At 36.2% G+C, this 16183-nt stretch overlaps 1 protein-coding gene across 1 annotated transcript in view; it reads right to left on the minus strand.

Moving 5' to 3' along the window:
- Window positions 1–16183, minus strand: part of rorb (RAR-related orphan receptor B) — a 60205-nt gene that overhangs the window by 36690 nt on the left and 7332 nt on the right. The window lies entirely within an intron of this gene.

Consider the following 16183-nt stretch of genomic DNA (forward strand, 5'->3'; position numbering starts at 1 on the left):
AGTTGCAATCAATCCCACGTGGGTGCTCGGCATTGTGCGTGGGTGCTCGGGCCCGAAGCACCCACGGGATCGGCGTCTATGTTCCTTAGTGGAGTCTAAATGTACCAATGCTTAATGCTTAATATTTTTCATAATTAACAGCAGAAAATACATATTCATGCTCATTATATTCGTAATAATGCTGTCAAACAATTATGTTTTTCACACTTTTGAAGTTGGATTACTCGCTTCCATAATAATTGGTTGTTTTTTTTACTTGAATGTACGTCATTTATTTGCTCAAAACTTGGTAACAGTTTAATCCAAAGTCCAGTCAGTGTGTCGTGATCTTTCATGACATTTATTATTAATTTCTTATTTTCGTTCTCCCAGTTCCTTTTTGCCTCCATTTGCCATCACTTCCCTTGTCTGAGCGCTGGCTCCCTCACCCGATCCAGGCTCGTCCAGAGGACAAGCTTTTTGTGCACTTTCCTGCTTTTTTGTTGCTAAATACACTTAACCTGCACTTTGCCTGCGTCCTGGGGTCACGGCCAACACAACCGTGACACAAAGCGTAACACAAGGTGTGTTTTAGAGTGAAATAAGCCTGTGAGCACACAGTCTCCTCGCTCGTCTTTTTCCCTGAGTATGCATTCACCTGTAACAACTCATGCCACCTTTCAGGTAACCATCAACAGTTAATATAAAGGAGCATGTGCTGTCGTAATAAATTGCGTGATTATTCTGCATTTAAAAATTATTATTGCAATCATTATTTTTTGGATTACCGTATTTTTTGGACTATAAGTCACAGTTTTTTTCATAGTTTGGCCGGGGGTGCGTCTTATACTCAGTAGCGACTTATGTGTGAAATTATTAACACATTTCCGTAAAATATCAAATATTATTATTTAGCTCATTCACGTAAGAGACTAGACGTATAAGATTTCATGGGATTTAGCAATTAGGAGTGAGAGTGTTTGGTAAACGTATAGCATGTTCTATATGTTATAGTTATTTGAATGACTCTTACCATAATATGTTACGTTAACATACCAGGCACGTTCTCAGTTGGTTATTTATGCGTCATATAACGTACACTTATTCAGCCTGTTGTTCACTATTCTTTATTTATTTTAAATTGCCTTTCAAATGTCTATTCTTGGTGTTGGGTTTTATCAAATACATTTCCCAAAAAAATGCGACTTATACTCCAGTGCGACTTATATATGTTTTTTTCCTTCTTTATTATGCATTTTCGGCCGGTGCGACTTATACTCCGGAGCGACTTATACTCCGAAAAATACGGTACTCACATGAGTTAACACACTGCTGTAGTTCATGATAACAGGTATTGTTTGATCTTTCACTACTACCTTTCTTTGCTGGTTGCCTCTCAACTGATACTTGTTACCAAATATGGTGTCTTGGCTTGTAAAGTGCTGCATTACATTTATAAGTGACGTGGCCTTCTTTTTTCAATTACCGTATTTTTCGGACTGTAAGTCGCTCTGGAGTATAAGTCGCAAATAAAGATGCATAATAAAGAAGGAAAAAAAAACATATATAAGTCGCACTGGAGTATAAGTCACATTTTTGGGGGAAATTTATTTGATAAAACCCAACACCAAGAATAGACATTTGAAAGGCAATTTAAAATAAATAAAGAATAGTGAACAACAGGCTGAAAAAGTGTACGTTATATGAGGCATAAATAACCAACTGAGAACGTGCGTGGTATGTTAACGTAACCTATTATGGTAAGAGTCATTCAAATAACTATAACATATAGAACATGCTATACGTTTACCAAACACTCTCACTCCTAATCGCTAAATCCCATGAAATCTTATACGTCTAGTCTCTTACGTAAATGAGGTAAATAATATTATTTGATATTTTACGGTAATGTGTTAATAATTTCACACATAAGTCGCTCCTGAGTATAAGTCAAACTATGAAAAAAACTGTGACTTATAGTCCGTAAAATACGGTACACTAAATACTTTCTGGAAAAACACTGAATAATGTTTCTTTCGGGACGTCCAATAAAAACATACTGAGGCCACTATTAGTTGGTGATCAATTGCTGTGACACGACGCATCTATCAAGGGAAATAAATAATTGTTTGTAGTACTTTTCACAGTCAAATGTCACTTTGTGAAACACATTTTTAAATTAAGTTTGATTTTTTTTTTACTCCAGTGGTCCTCAATCACTTCTAACATGGGAATTTGGAGCAGAGATACGACACATACTTTTCCCTAATCGGTAGCGCCAAATCTATTTGTGGCGGTTCATATTACCTATACTGTGGCAAGTCCAGAGTCTTACACCTATCCAGATTTAAAAATACATGACCGCACAGTCCTCAATAATCAGCGGGGGATGGACTGCGTTAAAGTTGTGATGTTTCGTCTGGAATGTTATAGTCCTGTGAAACAGCGTTTACTTCGTTACACAGTAGAAACATTGGCTTCACCACTAAATTCTCGGTAAATGCACATTTTGTTGTCCAGTAGCTGTTCATCCTTTTTTTTGCTCTCGATTGGATAGCGCCATAATTAGGGATGGGTATCGTTTACATTTGAACTGACACTAGTACCAAATCAATACATAAAAAAATGGCGCTGGTGCTTAAACTATCTGGGGGCGGAGGGCAGGGGGGTACTAGGATGAAAGGGGATGCAAAGCAATAACAGTGCAATACTTTTTCATAACATGGTCACTACTGCCTAGTTTCTCTTGTTATATTCTTATTTTACTGTTAGATTTGTATTCTCATTGTTGCTTTTTATTTGTATTCTTATTGTAATATTTTTCTATTTTGTTTCCATGTATTCCCCCATTATTTACTTTTGACTTTTTAAATTAGATCTCAATTGTGTACACTGCTGCTGGAATTTTAAATTTTTCTGAGGAAACTCTCCTGAAGGAATCAATAAAGTACTATCTATCTATCTATCTATCTATCTATCTATCTATCTATCTATCTATCTATCTATCTATCTATCTATCTATCTATCTATCTATCTATCTATCTATCTATCTATCTATCTATCTATCTATCTATCTATCTATCTATCTATCTATCTATCTATCTAACTGTCTATCTATCTATCTATCTATCTATCTATCTATCTATCTATCTATCTATCTATCTATCTATCTATCTATCTATCTATCTATCCATCCATCCATCCATCCATCCATCCATCCACCCACCCACCCACCCACCCACCCACCCATCCATCCATCCATCCATCCATCCATCCATCCATCCATCCATCCATCCATCCATCCATCCATCCATCCATCCATCCATCCATCCATCCATCCATCCATCCATCCATCCATCCATCCATCCATCCATCCATCCATCCATCCATCCATCCATCCATCCATCTATCTATCTATCTATCTATCTATCTATCTATCTATCTATCTATCTATCTATCTATCTATCTATCTATCTATCTATCTATCTATCTATCTATCTATCTATCTATCTATCTATCTATCTATCTATCTATCTATCTATCTATCTATCTATCTATCTATCTATCTATCTATCTATCTATCTATCTATCTATCTATCTATCTATCTATCTATCTATCTATCTATCTATCTATCTATCTATCTATCTAAACGGTGCCCAAAGCAGTACTTTTAAAGTTTGAAATATGCACATTTTTGCAAAAACAAAAACAATGCCGTTGTCAGTTTATGAATTTTTTTCTACGATTCAGGTTTAACAGACTAGTAATTTAAATACTTCAGTGATATAAATTAAATGTGATTGATTGAAGAATTTAGTTAGTTTAATGACAGTACAGATTCACTGGTACAAGGTCAACTAAAATGAAATTATATAAGAAAACCTGAGCTTGTTTCAATGGAAATCCCTTTTTTTTTTTTTTTTTTTTAAACTCAATATAACATTGAAAAACATACAGATGGAACTCAGTACTATGCAGAAAGTAGGAATCAAAAGACCAAAATATTGCATGAAAATGCAAAAAAAGTAAAAGGCTTTGTCTATTCCCAGTTATGAGTAAAAGCGGCTTTGAAAGAAGGAATGGATCTACACCCCTTTTTGGCTATTGGTAGGGACTTCCACATTTTGGTGGATTAGCAGCCGAACAAATTAGAACATTTTTTGGGTTGAACGTGATTTGTAGACCTACCTCTGGTGTTAAAGTGGTGAACATATTTTACATTTTAGAAGTATCTAGACAGGTACGTGGGTATTTTAGTGGTATAGTGTATCTTATATCATTCGAAAATAAGTAATACATAAATAAATAATAAGTAATACAATCCACAACAAACAAAATGATTGCAGCAATACAGAACATAGATATCGTACAGAAAAACTTACTTGAGTTGTAATCTTTGATGCTCAAAATTACAGGGGTTCCTGAATGCAACCTGGCTCGCCCTCATTGCAGTCGTCATTAGTGCATTAATGAGGAAGTGCTGTGTTGTTTTTGTAGCTACTGGCTAGAATAGCCTGGCGCGGCGCTAACAGTGTTATAATGGCCGCTGTTGGCGTGTTAAGGTCCGCAATAAAATTTGATAACGACTTACAAAATGTTACTTGTTAAATATCGCACCGAGCACTTGATGCAGGTTGCTGAAGCCCCGTTTACACTAAGCCGGATAAGGTTATCCAGGGTAAATCCCAACTAACCTTATCCGTGTCCACACACAACAATGCCACCGTTCAAGACCCCCGCCCCCCTCCGTCCGCCCCCCTCCGACCTAGTACGCATGCGCGGAAAATGCGCACGTCATAGTCATCTCCAGTGTTGTTTTGTGTGCAAGTTCTTAAATGTAACTTATCTGAACAATATCCAGTGTTGTGGTATTTCAATTAACTGGAATCCAGTGTGCTGTGGGGCCCTATTGTAGTGAATTACACCTGAGCCATCATAAATTAATCAAATCTTTATTGAACACGTAAACAATGTGATAAAGAACATTTTAACTCAATCAATCTAGTGATCTAGATATCTGGTCAGGACACTCCTCACTCTTTTGCCTTCTCCACCATTGTCCATTAGTTTTTGGTGACTTTATATACTCTGGACCTAGACGTTGAGTCCGCGACATACATGGCGGACAATAACTGATACAGTCTGCTTTGCAAGTCCAAAAGCATTCACCGTTTTCCGTAGTTTTCCCTCGTCTTCCCTCGACGGCCAGGTAATACAAAGCACACTCTACCTATTTTATCACATCCACGGGAGCCCGCATTCTTGTTGACTCTCCTTTGTTAAATGGACAAAGTTTTTCACTAAAGTAGAATCACAGATGACATTGGAAAGTTCTCTTGCCGTCTGAGAAGTGTTGTATCCAAAATAGCTGCAATCGCTTTCTCTTAAGGTATTCATGTGTGATTTCCACAAGCGTCTGTACATGTAGAAGAATGAGAAACACGGGCATGTCTGGATGACGTCTTCATATTTCCATTGTTTACCTCCGAGTTACGAAACCGCTTTATTATGAAGCCGGCTGTGGCGCGTTCTTTCTGACGTCACTTCCTGTGTGGGGCGCGGTCTTTCTGGCGTCACTTCCTCTCCGAACTCAGTTTGTAAACGAGCAATGAGTCCATACAAAGCTAAGAGCCGGAGATTCAAGAAATACACGGTGCACTTAGCCGTGTAAAAATTTGTCTGAGGAGGGGGACCTTAAACGCTGGTTTAGTGTGGCTGAAATGGGGCTTAGGCTAAATAATTATTTGTTTAAGGGGTTAAACGACTTAATGTAGACATGGCCTCGAGTCTGCATCAATTTAGCACCGGAATAAGGCAAAAACTGAAATATAAGTAAGATTAAATATCTCAAATAAGGGTGATATTTGCTTATTTTCTGTCTGATGAGATAATTCTTCTCACTAAGCAGATTTTATGTTAGAGTGTTTTACTTGTTTTAAGGGTTTTGGTCCTAAATGATCTCAGTAAGATATTACAGCTTGTAGCTGAGATTTTATGACCTATATTGAATAAATCATGCTTGAAACTAGAATATCAACTGTTGCAAGGCTGTGTCATCAACACTCACAAGTATAAAACTACATTTTTAAAGAAATCATTTCTTACTTCAAGCATGAAAAAAAAAATCATGATGCCGAGCGCATATCATTATGTCAAGATAATGGCACTAGCATTTACTTAATTTAAGAATATTTTTCAAAATATTGAGCAAAAAGGTCTAATTTTTTTTTCTACCAAGAAAAGTGCACTTGTTATTAGTGAAAATATACTTATTTTAAGGTATTTTTGGGTTAATTGAGGTTAGCTAATTTTACTTGTTTTGGAAAGTCTTGACAAGCTGAAATTTCTTGTTCTATTGGCAGATAATTTAGCTTAGTTCAAATAAAATACCCCTTTTTTTGGTAATTTTTTTTCTTGTTTTTGAACACTGACTTTTTGCGGTGTAGCTATTTATTTTTTCGGTGTGGTTACTACCGCATAAGTCGGCACCGATGTAATTATGGAACTGGGTTACAGTGCCCGTCCTTAGCCATATTTGTGTCGTAGAAGTTGCCTACTTATACTGCTGCTTTATTGCGACGCATCTGTCTCGCTGTTGCCTCCTGCAGAGCGGAGGAAGTACTGCATGAACGGGCACTTCTCTATTTGGGTGATGTTATAGTAAGGTTCTTCTTCCGCACGGCTTGTATGTTCATGTGAACTCGGGCCTATGAATGAGAGCCCGTTGGACCCGATGTGTGTGTCTCAATGCATGTGTGTGCGTTTCTGTTTAAAGTGCGGGAGCATGCGATGTGTGTGTCCTCTCTCAGGGATGGCCACTAATAGCTCGCCTCGGGCAACAATTTAACTCAGCCTAACAAGGTTCTCCCCAAAGTGGCCCCAGGGGCATCTCTCGCAGAGGCAAATTGATCACAAAGACTCGCACATAGCCTGCTCTGCTCTTCACCTGCTTTCCCCCTCTCTCTCTCTCTCTCTCTCTCTCTCTCTCTCTCTCTCTAGTGGCATGATTTAACAGAATAAATTATCAAGCTTAAATTGGAGTTGAGTGAGTAAAAGCAGCAATAGTCTTGGTTTCATAATTCCATTCCCTTTGCGAAGGAAGGCGAAGGGAGCTCGTGCCAACTGCTGGCCACTGTGTGTGTCCTGCGCAGCAGTTTTGTTGACACACACACACACACACACACACACACACACACACACACATACACACACACACACACTTCGGCTAAGTGATGTTGCTCAAGAGAGAGAAAGAGAGGGGGATAAAGAGAAGGAAAGATAGACCTAATAAGAATCTCTTCAATGGGATTACAAGCACTAAAACAGCCTAATCTTTGTCATTAAGAAAAGATGCAGTTGGCTAAGTCACAGGCTTATTGTTGCACCTGCCAACACTCTCAGCACCTTCAGCCAGTAGACACATTCAGAGACTCCAAGTTACTCGTCGCTATTATTTGATGCTCATATTCTAGCCCAGACCTGGGCAAATTAAGGCCCGGGGGCCACATGCGGCCCGTTGAGTTTTACAATCTGGCCCGCCGGACATTCCCAAATAATGTTTTCTAATGACCGTAAGTCTTCAACTATACAAAGTATTTCAATGGTTGGAATCTCCGCTTATGGATAATATACCAGTTATTATGGTAATCTAATTAGTTACTATGGTCATCTAATTAGTTACTATGCTAATCTACGTCACAGCAGCTCAGACGAGGCACCAAGCAGTGTGGGTGGGAAGCGTTTCCACAGACGCGGAAGGAGATTTTCACAACAAAGTTCTAAAGCAGGGGTCGGGAACATTTTTGGCTGAGAGAGCCACGGAAGCCAAATATTTTAAAATGTATTTCCGTGAGAGCCATGTAATATTTTTTAACACTGAATACAACTAAATGCGTGCATTTTTAAGTAAGCAACATTAGAGTTATTCTTTTGAATAACATTTTATTCTGAAACTAACTAATAATGAATAAAATACTTCTTACCATTAATGCGACTTCTTGAACAGGTGCGGTAGAAAACGGATGGATGGATTAAAATGCCTGAGAATGTTCTATATTTTGAACGTTATTTTTAACACTGATTACCAGTGGAATTATTCATTACTTATTGTGTTAAGCAATGTCAGCTAAAATTAATCTGAGAGCCAGATGCAGTCATCAAAAGAGCCACAGGTTCCCTACTCCTGTTCTAAAGCTTTGTGATATATAGAATAGAATAGAACAGAAAGTACTTTATTGATCCCTGGGGGAAATTCAGCAAATATCAGATTGTAGGTGGGTTTATTTTGTACCCTTCGCGTTCATATTTCACTGTTTGTTGCATTTTTGTTGCGTTTCACCTGATTATAAAATATGTCGATCGAAAGGGGGCGTGACGTTCATATGTTGTCAATATTCAGTGTTTTATCGTTGATAGAAAAATATAAAATTCCATTACGTTTTTTAAGGCGGTCTGTCATAACGTTTTTAAAGGCCTACTGAAATGATTTTTTTTTATTTAAACGGGAATAGCAGATCCATTCTATGTGTCATACTTGATCATTTCGCGATATTGCCATATTTTTGCTGAAAGGATTTAGTAGAGAAAATCGACGATAAAGTTCGCAACTTTTGCTCGCTGATAAAAAAAGCCTTGCCTGTACCGGAAGTAGCGTGACGTCACAGGAGCTAGTATTCCTCACAATTCCCCATTGTTTACAATGGAGCGAGAGAGATTCGGACCGAGAAAGTGACGATTACCCCATTAATTTGAGCGAGGATGAAAGATTCGTAGATGAGGAACGTTACAGTGAAGGACTTGAGAGGCAGTGATGGACGTATCTTTTTTCGCTCTGACCGTAACTTAGGTACAAGCTGGCTCATTGGATTCCACACTCTCCTTTTTCTATTGTAGATCACAGATTTGTATTTTAAACCACCTCAGATACTATATCCTCTTGAAAATGAGAGTCGAGCACGCGAAATGGACATTTAAAGTGACTTTTATCTCCAAGACAATACATCGGTGACACACTTAGCTACTGAGCTAACGTGCTAGCATCGTTCTCAAATGAAGATAGAAACAAAATAAATAAACCCCTGACTGGAAGGATAGACAGAAGAGCAAAAATACTATTAAACCATGTACATGTAACTACACGGTTAAAAATTCTCAGCCTGGTAAGGCTTAACAATGCTGTTGCTAACGACGCTAAGGCTAATTTAGCAACTTAGCAACCGTAACTCACAGAACTATGTACTCTCTCCTTTTTCTATTGTGTATCACGGATTTGTATTTTAAACCACCTCGGATACTATATCCTCTTGAAAATGATAGTCGAGCACGCAAAATGGACATTTAAAGTGACTTTTATCTCCAAGACAATACATCGGTGACACTTAGCTACTGAGCTAACGTGCTAGCATCGTTCTCAAATGAAGATAGAAACAAAATAAATAAACCCCTGACTGGAAGGATAGACAGAAGATCAACAATACTATTAAACCATGTACATGTAACTACACGGTTAAAAATTCTCAGCCTGGTAAGGCTTAACAATGCTGTTGCTAACGACGCTAAGGCTAATTTAGCAACTTAGCAACCGGACCTCACAGAACTATGATAAAACATTAGCGCTCCACCTACGCCAGCCAACCCTCATCTTCCCATCAACAGCCGTGCTCACCTGCGTTCCAGCGATCAACGGCGCGACGAAGGACTTCATCCGTGGGTTTGGCGGCAAGCATCAGCTAGGCGTCTTCTATCAGGGTAAGTAGTCCTTGTTGTGTTGCTGTAAGTATTGTACTTAGCCGCTAAGACACCGATCGATCCCACCTACAACGTTCTTCTTTGCAGCCTCCATTGTTCATTAAACAAATTGCAAAAGATTCACCAACACAGATGTCCAGAATACTGTGGAATTTTGTCGAAGAAAACAGAGCTTTGTGTATTGTGTCCAATAGGGCCCAAACACTTCCGTGCATTTTATGACGTCACGCGCATAAATCATATCCAAAGGAGATTTTCAACCGGAAGTGTGGCGGGAATTTTAAAATGGCACTTTATAAGTTAACCCGGCCGTATTGGCATGTGTTGCAATGTTAAGATTTCATCATTGATATATAAACTATCAGACTGCGTGGTCGGTAGTAGTGGCTTTCAGTAGGCCTTTAAGCATTCAATCAGACATTATTGTGAGGTTTTGTAGTAGTGTTCCTAAAAATAGATATACCGGCCCCCAGACACATTTTTCTCTCTAAATTTGGCCCCGGATTCAAAATATTTGCCCAGGCCTGTTCTAGCAAGTAGCTGCAAACAACAACATAGCACTTCCTCATTATGCACTAATGACCATTGCAATGATGGCAAGGTTGCATTCAGGAACCCCTGTAATTTTGAGTATCAAATAATAGCATGTCGTTTTTACACGAGCCCCTTTTGTACGTGCGGTAAACCCAGTCCCATTTGTTTCTAAAGCAATTTTAGCATTTCCAAAAAAAAGGTTTTTAAAAAAAGAGGTTGAAATGTAACACTGACACCAACGTGCAGTTTACAGACTAATCTGATTTTGTGTTGGATAAGTTTTGCGAGCGTGGACTTTGGATGCAGCCGTTATGGGTGCAGGCGTTACTCACCACTGCAGTTTGCGAGTGTAATCTGATCACAGTATCTATGTACAGTATGTTTTTGTGTGTTAATCATGTAGACCGCATGCCTACACACGACACAGTTCATGGAAATTAGCGTTTTTTGAGCTCTTCCTTACTTTCCCCCCCAACACAATTGCTTTATTATATAACCCCAAAGTCTTGGAATTGCGCTCCTTTCTTATCTCAGACTCGTTCTCCCTTCCCTTATGTCCTCTTTTATCTTAAGTGCTTTAACATTTGTTCACCTGAAATCAGCTTCCCATCTACAAGTGTGAATGGGGAATAATTTCACGCATAATCCGTCCGAAATGAAGGAGAAAATAATAATTGCCGAAACCAATCCTACTGTACCAGCTTTATGTCTTCTGTTAACGTGGCCGAGATTTTATTTTCCGATCACACATATTAGGCCGTTGAAAATCACAATAAAACTGATATATATATCTTTACACAGGGGGGATGGGGTGGGGGATAAGTGGGGCCCCTGGGCTTTTGTAAAGTCTGAAGATTTATTTGCCACCATTTAAATTTATAAGCTATTAAAACGACATCATAAATGTTAATATAGTTGTTGTGTTTTCCTTTGTTTCTTTCACCTAACAAAGAGAGCACAGTCTACCAAGTCAAATTCCTCATTTGTTAAACGTACTCGGTCAATAAAGCTGATTATTAGGGCTGTGAATCTTTGGGTGTCCCACGATTTGATTCTTGGGGTCACGATTCGATTTAAAATCGATTTTTTTTTTCAATTCAACACGATTCTCGATTCAAAAACGATTTTTTTTTCCGATTCAAAACGATTCTCTATTCATTCAATACATAGGATTTCAGCAGGATCTACCCCAGTCTGCTGACATGCAAGCAGAGTAGTAGATTTTTGTAAAAAGCTTTTATAATTGTAAAGGACAGTGTTTTATCAACTGATTGCAATAATGTAAATTTGTTTTAACTATTAAATGAACCAAAAATATGACTTATTTTATTTTTGTGAAAATATTGAACACAGTGTGTTGTCAAGCTTATGAGATGCGATGCAAGTGTAAGCCACTGTGACACTATTCTTTTTTATAAATGTCTAATGATAATGTCAATGAGGGATTTTTAATCACTGCTATGTTGAAATTGTTACTAATATTGATACTGTTGTTGATAATATTCATTTTTGTTTCACTACTTTTGGTTTGTTCTGTGTCGTGTTTGTGTCTCCTCTCAATTGCTCTGTTTATTGCAGTTCTGAGTGTTGCTGGGTCTGGTTTGGTTTTGGAATTGGATTGCATTGTTCTGGTATTGCTGTGTATTGTTTTTTTAGGTTGATTAATTAAAAAAAAAAAAATATATATTTTTTAAATAAATAAATAAAAAAAATTATTTTTTAAAAATGAGAATCGATTCTAAATCGCACAATGTGAGAATCGCGATTCGAATTCGAATCTATTTTTTCCCACACCCCTACTGATTATGTATCTGATACAATTAATAAAGCCGTGAAAGTTCAATAATAAGGTTGCTTGAATCAAATTAATAACTTGTAAAATTGCCTACACCTCCTATCAAAAATACATAATGGGTTGATACCTTTGTATAGCGGCACACCTAACATTTAACAACTTCACTCAACACAGACGTCATAACGTCATCAAAACTCACTTTTAAACATTCACACACAGGCACCAATATTTTGGAACTAAGATGAGGTGACAGAAAAAAAAGTTTAAAATGTTATAATTCTTTTTGTGGTCGCATAGGAGAAAGTTACGTACACATTTCAAATTTGCATCTCTTTGCCCACAACTGTGGTGCATTCAAGGACTCTCTATCAAAGTTAGAAATCGAGGTGTTCCTCGTTTTTAAAGACAGTGAGAGACGTAACTCCCAGGAGATGCACTGACAATATTTTAATAATAATGAGTCTTATTAACCACCTACATCAGATAATCTCTACTTTACATTCTGAAGTAAAGGAAAACTTGACACATGTAAAATCATATTTAAGTGAATAATGAAAGGTTATATGATTATTTAACTTCATATTCTGGCCACTTTATAATGAATTTGTTGGCACTTTTTTGTAAAATAAAACCAAAAACGGACTTTAAAAAAAAAAATAAAAAAAAATAAAAAAAAATATATATATATATATATATATATATATGTATATATATATATATATATATATATATATATATATATATATATATATATATATATATATATATATATAAAATATATTTAGGGGGGTTACTATACTGCAGTTATAATCTCTACTTTACATTCTGAAGTAAAGGAAAACTTGACACAATAATATTTAAGTGAATAATGAAAGGTTATATGATTATTTAACTTCATATTCTGACCACTTTATAATGAATTTGTTGGCACTTTTTTGTAAAATAAAACCAAAAACGGACTTAAAAAAAAAAAATATATATATATGTATATAATATATTTAGGGGGGTTACTATACTGCAGTTATAATCTCTACTTTACATTCTGAAGTAAAGGAAAACTTGACACATGTAAAATCATATTTAAGTGAATAATGAAAGGTTATATGATTATTTACCTTCATATTCTGGCCACTTTATAATGAATTTGTTGGCACTTTTTTGTAAAATAAAACCAAAAACGGACTTTAAAAAAAAAAATATATATATATATGTATATAATATATTTAGGGGGGTTACTATACTGCAGTTATAATCTCTACTTTACATTCTGAAGTAAAGGAAAACTTGACACATGTAAAATCATATTTAAGTGAATAATGAAAGGTTATATGATTATTTACCTTCATATTCTGGCCACTTTATAATGAATTTGTTGGCACTTTTTTGTAAAATAAAACCAAAAGCGGACTTAAAAAAATTATATATATATATATATATATATATATATATATATATATATATATATATATATATATATATATATATATATATATATATATATATATATATATATATATATATATATATATATATATATATATATATATATATATATATATATATATATAATGTATTTAGGGGGGTTACTATACTACAGTTATAATCTCTAATTTACATTCTGAAGTAAAGGAAAACTTGACACATGTAAAATCATATTTAAGTGAATAATGAAAGTTTATATGATTATTTAACTTCATATTCTGGCCACTTTATAATGAATTTGTTGGCACTTTTTTGTAAAATAAAACCAAAAACGGACTTTAAAAAAAATTAAAAAAAAAAAAAATGTTTAGGGGGGTTACTATACTGTAGTTATGTTATAGATGTGTTAATCCCATATTTAAAAAGTCAATAACCTAATCAAGTTTGTGTTTTGAAAAGCTGGTTTCAACCCAATCCATGCAATAATTAGATTTTTAGTGCATGTAAACATAACAAGTGTGTGTGTGTATTTGCTGTCCTTACACACATCATAATAAAACGCAATAGTCCTGTTCAGCTGGTGTACATTTGAAAGTAATTCCCCCCACAAAAAAAAAATTGTATTCAATAATGTTTTTGCGATTAAGGAGTGCAGTAAAACGGATTAAAATGTGAATATTAAATATTATTGTCGCTCCGTGGAGACACACTTCCTTTATGGATAAGTAAAACTGGCAAGACAGAAGGCGCAGCAGTACGAGGACTTTATGACTTCAAGGCAGATTTAGAGTTTAGAAGTTGTTCAGGGCTGAAAATCCCTCCTGGCGTAGATAAAGCGGCGACACAAACCCAAGCGTGCCGTATAGCCCACGCTTTGTGCGCGTGGAGATTAAAAAAACAGCGACTGGGGAGAAAAGGGCATAGAAGTTCGCCTCAAGTACACCCAGACAGCTCGAGGGATAAAACCAACATGGAGTCTATGCTAAACAAACATGAGCTATGATAGCGGCTCAGTGGGACCACAGGGCGCACAAGCGCACACACACACTGGCTATCTATTAGACAAGAGTATTGCCAATGGGATAGGCGTCCTAAAATATGTGTGTTGCAACAGCACTGAGGGACCGTAGCTCAGTCAGTGGGGCTGTGTTGAGGGATTAACTATGTGGCCTCCACGGGCTTGAGGTAATCTCTCCTCGCTTCTTACATAACACTCGGCCATTAGTCAGCACAAACACACAATAAACAACACAATCGACATGAACCCAGCCTGAAAATGAAGTGCTCACACCCCGGTGATAGTGCACGTGGTGTATACTTTAGAGCAGGGGGTCCCTCAACCTTTTTTGCGCCACGGACTGCCAGATAAATACAGCAAAAATAAGTGTATGAAAAATACAACTCACTATAACGCTGAATTAGTGGGAGCCCTCGGCGTGTTTCTTTGCAATGAGATGCAGATGGAAATATTATTTTGGGATATTTCTTACTTTTTTGGGATATTTCTTATTTTTTTGGGGATATTTCTTATTGCCGAGAGCTCAAACCACTCGTAAACGTTTTTGTGTGTCTGTATGCGTAGTAAAACTATGGAACAAACTGGACTTACAACACAAGCAATGCCAAACTATTAATCGATTTAAACTGTTATACAAACATGGGGTCTGGTTCAAATATAGAGATGAGGGTCTTTAAATTGACCTGCTGCTATACTCTGTCTCAAAGTGTTAACATGTGCTCAATGTTACCTTACCATTATTGCTATGTTGTCTATTACCATTATTACTATGTTGTCTATTACCATTGTTGGTATATTCATTCTTCCTACATTGTTGATACAATTTATTGTTACAGTGTAATAATTATTGTTACCTGTGGTAATGCCACTATGATACAACATATGTATTATAATCCTTGAACAAAGTAAGAGTGAAACTCATGTGAATAATCACTGAATGGAGAACTGGGGGTGGGATTAAATAAATTATCTTCTTCCCACTCCCTTTCAGGCAAAACTGGACAATCATGCATTACATACTATACATTTAGGGCTATATAAATAAACATTGATTGATTGATTGATTACCTTTTGCACTATATTAATTTATATTATTATGTGCTGTCAACTTTGTACTTTTTTATGTCATTGCCTGAAATAAATAAATAAATGGAAAAAAAAAAAGTAAAAAAATCAGCCTTTGGCTACAATCTGTCACATTTATATTTTATATGTTTATTAATGTGCATTGTATCATGTCACAAAGTTATAACAAATGGCGACTTCCTATGAGGAGTTTTATTGTACATCTATAAACAAGCTCATTGGTGTGTCTAGTGCACAGGTGTCAAACTCAAGGCCCGCGGGCCAGATCTGGACCTCCACATCATTTTATATATGGCCCGCAAAAGCCTGGAAATATGTGTCAATAAAATACCTTATGTTTTCTTTCTTTACTTTCTTATTTTCTTACTAAAGGTATTAGGTTTTTTTTTTTTTCTAGTTTGACAGGGGGGAAAAAATCCTGTTCATTATTGCAACAAATATTATATTATCTAACTTTGTTGGTCAAAATCCAAATAAATACTTAAATATCTGCTTAACTTATGATTTCGAAGCAAGTTATCCATCAAATTGTACACTATGAAAATGACCAATAGATTTTACTGTAAAATGTTTGTTTTTTTACAGTAAAATTCTGTCGACT

Source organism: Entelurus aequoreus, linkage group LG06 (assembly GCF_033978785.1).
Source record: "Entelurus aequoreus isolate RoL-2023_Sb linkage group LG06, RoL_Eaeq_v1.1, whole genome shotgun sequence".
Lineage (NCBI taxonomy): Eukaryota > Metazoa > Chordata > Actinopteri > Syngnathiformes > Syngnathidae > Entelurus > Entelurus aequoreus.